Source organism: Ictidomys tridecemlineatus, unplaced genomic scaffold, assembly GCF_052094955.1.
Source record: "Ictidomys tridecemlineatus isolate mIctTri1 unplaced genomic scaffold, mIctTri1.hap1 Scaffold_3496, whole genome shotgun sequence".
In the NCBI taxonomy this organism is placed as follows: Eukaryota; Metazoa; Chordata; class Mammalia; order Rodentia; family Sciuridae; genus Ictidomys; species Ictidomys tridecemlineatus.
This window is the reverse complement of record NW_027522415.1, coordinates 120,681-126,680: the sequence shown is the minus strand read 5'-3', so window position 1 is coordinate 126,680 and position 6,000 is coordinate 120,681.

The window sequence follows — 6,000 nt, the reverse complement described above, 5'->3', positions numbered from 1 at the left end:
AGATTCCAAGCACCTCCCTAAAAAGCCCCCTCCCATTATGGTAAATGCCAGCAACTCTTAAAATGTCCATCAGAATGCCTCTTACCTTCTAGGCTAAGGAGGGAACTGGCCAGGCAGATGACCACTGCCACTCCATATAAGTCCTGTGAATGGGCATTCATTGTCATTCTATGAGTATGACTCTGCTGGCATTGGGACCACACTTAGAGAACCTCTGCTCCAGAATACTGCAATATTTAGAAGATTTTGCTGGTTTTAGAACAGGTAGTAGAAGAACATGACTCATAAGCCAATTGCTTTACAAGTAGAAGATGTTGATGAAATAAGACACATATGACCACTACCACCACCACCACCAACATAAAGCCCTCAAATTGGTTATTGCATAAATAATTGGGACACAATACTCCAGGTCATTTTTAACGACTGACATCACATTTTTAAAATTTTTATTACCTAAGGCTTTATAAATCTCTCAATCTCCCAATCTCTCTCTCTCTCTCTCTCTCTCTCTCTCTCTCTCTCTCTCTAAATCTCTCTCAATCTCTCTCAATCTCTCTCTCCCTCCCATCCTCTCCCTCCTCCTACCTCCCTCTGTCTCCCCTTCCTCACTCCCACTCTATGCTCATTCACACTATAAGAAGGGGCCAAGAAAAAGAAGGCCATATCAGACCCCTGGCCAGCCAACATGGGCTGTTTCCTCATGGGAATGGGTCCTGGTTTAGATTGTAATTGACAGAATGTTCCAACATTTTAAGTTAGTTTGCAAAGTCCTTCTGCAAATGGCCCAAATGATACGGTTTCCTCCTGGTTTTCAATAATGCCACCAAATTCAGAGTGGCTAGGTTTTCCAATACAGACCTTGAGCTGAATATTACAAGGACCTCACCATGCATGGTGATATTTATGGCAAAAAGGGAGCAAAAAGGGTCACAGTCCCAGCCCTATGTTTTAATCATACTGATACGTACTTGAGAGGTGGATGACTTCCCGCCACTTCTATTTCCAAGTTGGGGCTGGGAATGACCAGAATAACTGAGTAAATATAAAATCACAGGGAAAATAATTCATTTCATAATGACAGCTTCATTAACTCTGACAGGCACTTTCAGCGCAATATTCTAAAAGATTTGTAAAAATTCATTAGGTTTCTCTATAACACTATGATGTGGACTTACTATTTATTTTCTGCAGATGAGGAAACTGAAGCACAGAGAGATGATGCACTTTGCACAACATCATGCACCTGGTGAGTTATGGTTGGAAGCTGTGCAGCTGTGACCCCAGAGTATCGCTGGTGTCTCATAGTAAATAATGAGAATTGGGAGTATCCTCTGCTGGATATCTCTGCTGGCAGCACTTCTTTTCACCCACGTGCCACCTCTTTCCACTATCAGTTCAGGAGTTTCTGATTTCTCATCTTGGGGTGAAGCCCCTAGCAGCACCTCCCCAACCTTAAGAATCTTCTAGGCAGAGTCATGGAACTAAGGCCAGGTGATTATATCAGATGTCAAGACTGCTGTGGTGGAGGCAAAGATGGAGACATGCTGGACTTTCATTTCACTGGATTTGAACTGGAAATAGGCAGCTTTAGAAGAACCCAACACCTTGTCCCTGCAGAGGGAGACTGGCTACTGGAATGATTATGAAATCTGCATTGAGAACAACCAGAACTGTAAAGTGGGTCCTGTTGGCATCCAAAAGCCTAAATCAAGTTGGGCCTGCTGCTGAAACCTGTGCTTCCACATTGCACATTTAGAAAATCTTTCCCTTTACTGTTTATTTGGTTAAAGTCTATCTTCTATCATTGTAATGGAAAGAGATCTACCTGAAAGAGGCTGACCCCGCAAAAAACATGGTTTGGTCCAAATAATAACCCAGTGCTACCCATAAATAAAAGCCCATCTGCATGCTCCATATGCTCCAGTCCCAGTGATACACATCCCAAAGGCCATTTCCTGGCCAAAACTTTCTCAGGATGCACCAGGCAGAATAACCTGTCACTGCTCTTGGTTGTGACCATAGAAAACTTGTAGCTACTTATTCATCAACATTCATCAACAAACTCATTCATCAACATTTATCAAATGCTTCTGATGTGCTACATCTTCTTTAGGGCACAGAAATTTGGGCAAAATAATGTCAATCAATATCTGAGTCTTACTAAGTGTTGGGCACTCTGCTTGGGACCTAGCAAGCTTCAGTGATGTCACTGCATCTCCCCAAAACCCCAGTAGATAAGAAGGGTCATGCCTGAGGAAATAATGATGGAGCACCAAGATTTCAAAGCTGCAAAAGTGGCAAGTTAGTTATCAAATGAAGATGTAAATTTCTACAGACAAAGCTTTAGAACTTGTCTCACTGCACAAATCCTGCCAGCTTCACAAATTCCTAGTCCACAAAGAGGATATAAAAAAATCTATAGGTATTAGAGAATTTTACAAACATTTTTAGACTGTTATTCACCTTCTGATGAACACATGCATACACCAAATTTGGAGATGTTTTATCTATTTCTGTACCTCTAGTCCAGCTTCTTTGAGAGGCTGTGAAGTGTTTGATTCTCTGAGGCTGGAGAGATGGAGGCATGGGGACTGTGTGAAATTTTTTTCTGAGAGTAGAGAAGGTTAGAGACCAGTGAGTAAGCTGCTATGGCTTAGGTCTGCAATATCTACCCAGTGCCCATTTATTAAAGGCTTATTCCCTATCTTGATGCTATTGGGTGGTGGTTATGGAGCCTTTGAGAGGTGGGACCTAGCCAAGTTTAGGGGAGACTGTAATCCCCCCCCTATTCTGGAGGCTGAAGTAGGAGTATCACAAGTTCAAGGCTAGCCTTGGCAACTTAGCAAGACCTGATTCAAAATAAATGTCAAAAAGCACTGGTGTACATCTAGGTGGTAGAACACCCTTGGATTTAATCCATAGTTGAAGAGCATGACAGACAGCGAGAGAGAGGGAGAGAGCGAGAGAGAGAGAAAGTAGGCATTGTAGGTAACTGAAGGTGACCCCCCCAAAAGGATTGTAGAAACCCATTATTTTCCTGTCTGCCTCTGTTACACTTGGCCTTGAGTAGAAGTCTTTCCTAACACAAGCTTCAGTCTGATGTCCTCCCTAACTAAAAGCCCAAATGCAACTAGGCAATCAGTCATGGACTCCAAAATTGTGAGCCAAAATAATTCTTTTCTTTCAAGGAGCTGTGGTGCATGCCTATAATCCCAGTGGTTCAGGAGGGTGAAGCAGGATGATTGCAAGTTTAAAGCCAGCTGCAGCAAAAAGCGAGGTACTGCACAACACAGTGAGACCCTGTCTCTAAATAAAATATAAAATAGGGCTTGGGATCTGGCTCCATGGATGAGTGACCCTGAGATCAATCACTGGCATTCCGCTCAAAAACAAAAGCAGAACAAAAAAAGAAAGAAGTCCTTTTATCTTTATAAATGTATTAACATAGGTAATTGTTAAAGTCAAGGAAAGCTGACTAACACAAAAACGAATGTGAATTTGTATGCTGAAACCTGGACTTGACAGAGTATGTTTCCTTCAGACAGTCTTGTGATGTGGACCATCTTAGATATGGTCTACTGGGATAATCTAGAGGGCATGAATCCCCATCAGACACTTGGGAAGGTGGACCACCAGAGTCTGCAAAGAAAGAAGGAATTCTTAAGCTGGCCAGAGCTGCAGCTGCCTCAGGGCTGGTGGCTCCTTCTGTGCATTATTATTATTATTATTATATTAGTAGTTGGACACAATACATTTATTTTATTTATTTGTATGTGGCAAGACCCCTCATACCTGGGTGAAGGGGGAAGATCAGATATGGCCACAAAAAGGGTCCAGAAAATCCCTCCATCTAAAGGCGAGACACCTCCAACCTAGGTGCGGGGGGCGGTGGTGGTGGAAATGGGGTATGGCCACACCCAGGATCCAGAGAACTCCCCCCTCTAGGGGCAAGACCCTTTGAACCCGCATGTCGAGGGGAGCTCCCCCCGCATCCAGGGTGGAGGGGACTCCTCAACCTAGGAGCAAGACTCCTCGAACCAGGGAGCCAAGGGTGATCACTTACGGTCACACCCATGGTCCAGGGGACTCTATACTCTAGGGTAGAGACCCCTCAAACCATATGCTGGGGGGGAGATCAGGTACGGCAGCTCTCAGGGTCCAGGGACCCTCCCCTTCTAGGGCCCAGTCTTCTCATACACGGATGCCAAGGGTAGATCATGTAAGGCCACACCCAGGCTCCAGGGGACTCCCCACATTATGGTTGAAATCTCTCAAACCAGGTATCGGGTGTAGACCATATATGGCTGCACCCAGGGTCCAGGGGATGCCCCTCTCTAGGGACGAGACCCCTTGAACCCGGGTGCCATGGGAGATCATGTACGGCTACATCCATGGTCCAAGGGACTCCCACCTCTAGGGGAGAGGCTCCTCAAATCGGGTACTGTGGGGGAACTCATGTATCACCACACCCAGTGTTCAGTGGACTCCCCCTTCTAGGGATGAGACCCCTCAAACCCGGTGTGAGAGGGAGATCAAGAATGGCCACACCCAAGGACCAGGGGATGGCCCTTCTAGGGGTGAGACCTCTAGAACCTGGGTGCCGAGGAAGATCAGGTACTGCTGCACTCAGGTTCCAGGGAATTCCCCCCTCTAGGGGGCGAATGCATTCGAACCTGGTGCTGGAGGTAGATCAGGTACACCAGCACCCAGGGTTCAGGGGACTCCCCCCTCTGAGACCCCTTGAACCCGGGTGTTGGGAGGAGATAATGTACGGCTGCATCCAGGGTTCAGGGTACTCCCCCTTCTAGGGTAGAGACCCCTCAAACCAGATGCCAGGGGAGGTCAGGTATAGCCAGCCACCCCCAGGGTCCAGGGGACTCCCCATTCTAGAGTAGAGACCCCTCGAACCAGATGCCAGGGGTAGATCAGGTATGGCCATACCCAGGGACCAGGGGACGCCCCGTCTAGGGACAAGACCCCTCAAACCTGGGTGCCGGGGCTCATCAAGTACGGCTGCACTCAGGAACAAGGTGATGCCCCCCTCTAGGAGAGAGACCCCTGGAACCCGGGTGCCAAGGAAGATCAGGTACTCTTGCACCCAGTGTCCAGGGAACTCTCCCCTCTATTGGCTAAACCCCTTGAACCTGGGTCATGGGGGATATCAGTTATGGTATTGCCACACCCAGGGTCAAGGGGACTTTCCCCTCTAGGGACAAGACCCCTCGAACCTGGGTATTGGTGGGAGATAAGGTATGGCCGCACCCAGGGTCCAGGGAATGCCCCAATCTAGGAGTGTGTCCCCTGGAAATTGGGTGCTGGGGAAGATCAGGTAGAGCCCCAACCAGGGTCCTGGGTTCCCCCTCTTTAGGGGTGAGAAACCTCGTACCCAGGTGAAGGTGGAAGATCAGGTACGGCTGCACCCAGGGTCCAGGGAACTCCTTTCTATAGGGGCAAGACCCCTCGAACACGGTGCAGGGGAGAGCAGGTATGGCTGCACCCAGGGTCCAGGGGACAACCCACTCTAGGGGCGAGACCCCTCAAACCCAGGGGAAATCAGATACTACCACACACAAGGTCAAGGGGACTTCCCCCTCTAGGGGAGAAAACCCTCGTGTATGGGTGCCTGGGGGAGACCAGGTAAGGTACAGCCCAACCAAGGTTCCAGGGGGCTTCCTCTTTAGGGGCAAGACCCTTCATACCCGGGTGAAGGGGGTAGATCAGATAAGGCTGCACCCAGGGTCCAGGAACTCCCCCCTCTAGGTGTGACACCCCTCAAAACCATGGGGAGATCAGGTACCACTGCACACAAAGTCGAGGGAACTTCCACAACTAGGGGTGAGACACCTCAAACCCTGGTGAGGGGGCAAGATCCCGTTTGGCCACACCCTGGATCCAGGGGACCCCCCGAACTAAGGAGGAGACCCATTGAACCCAGGTGTCAGGGGGACATAAGTTACGGCCACACCCATGGTACAAGAGCCCCCCCCCCCAGGGGAG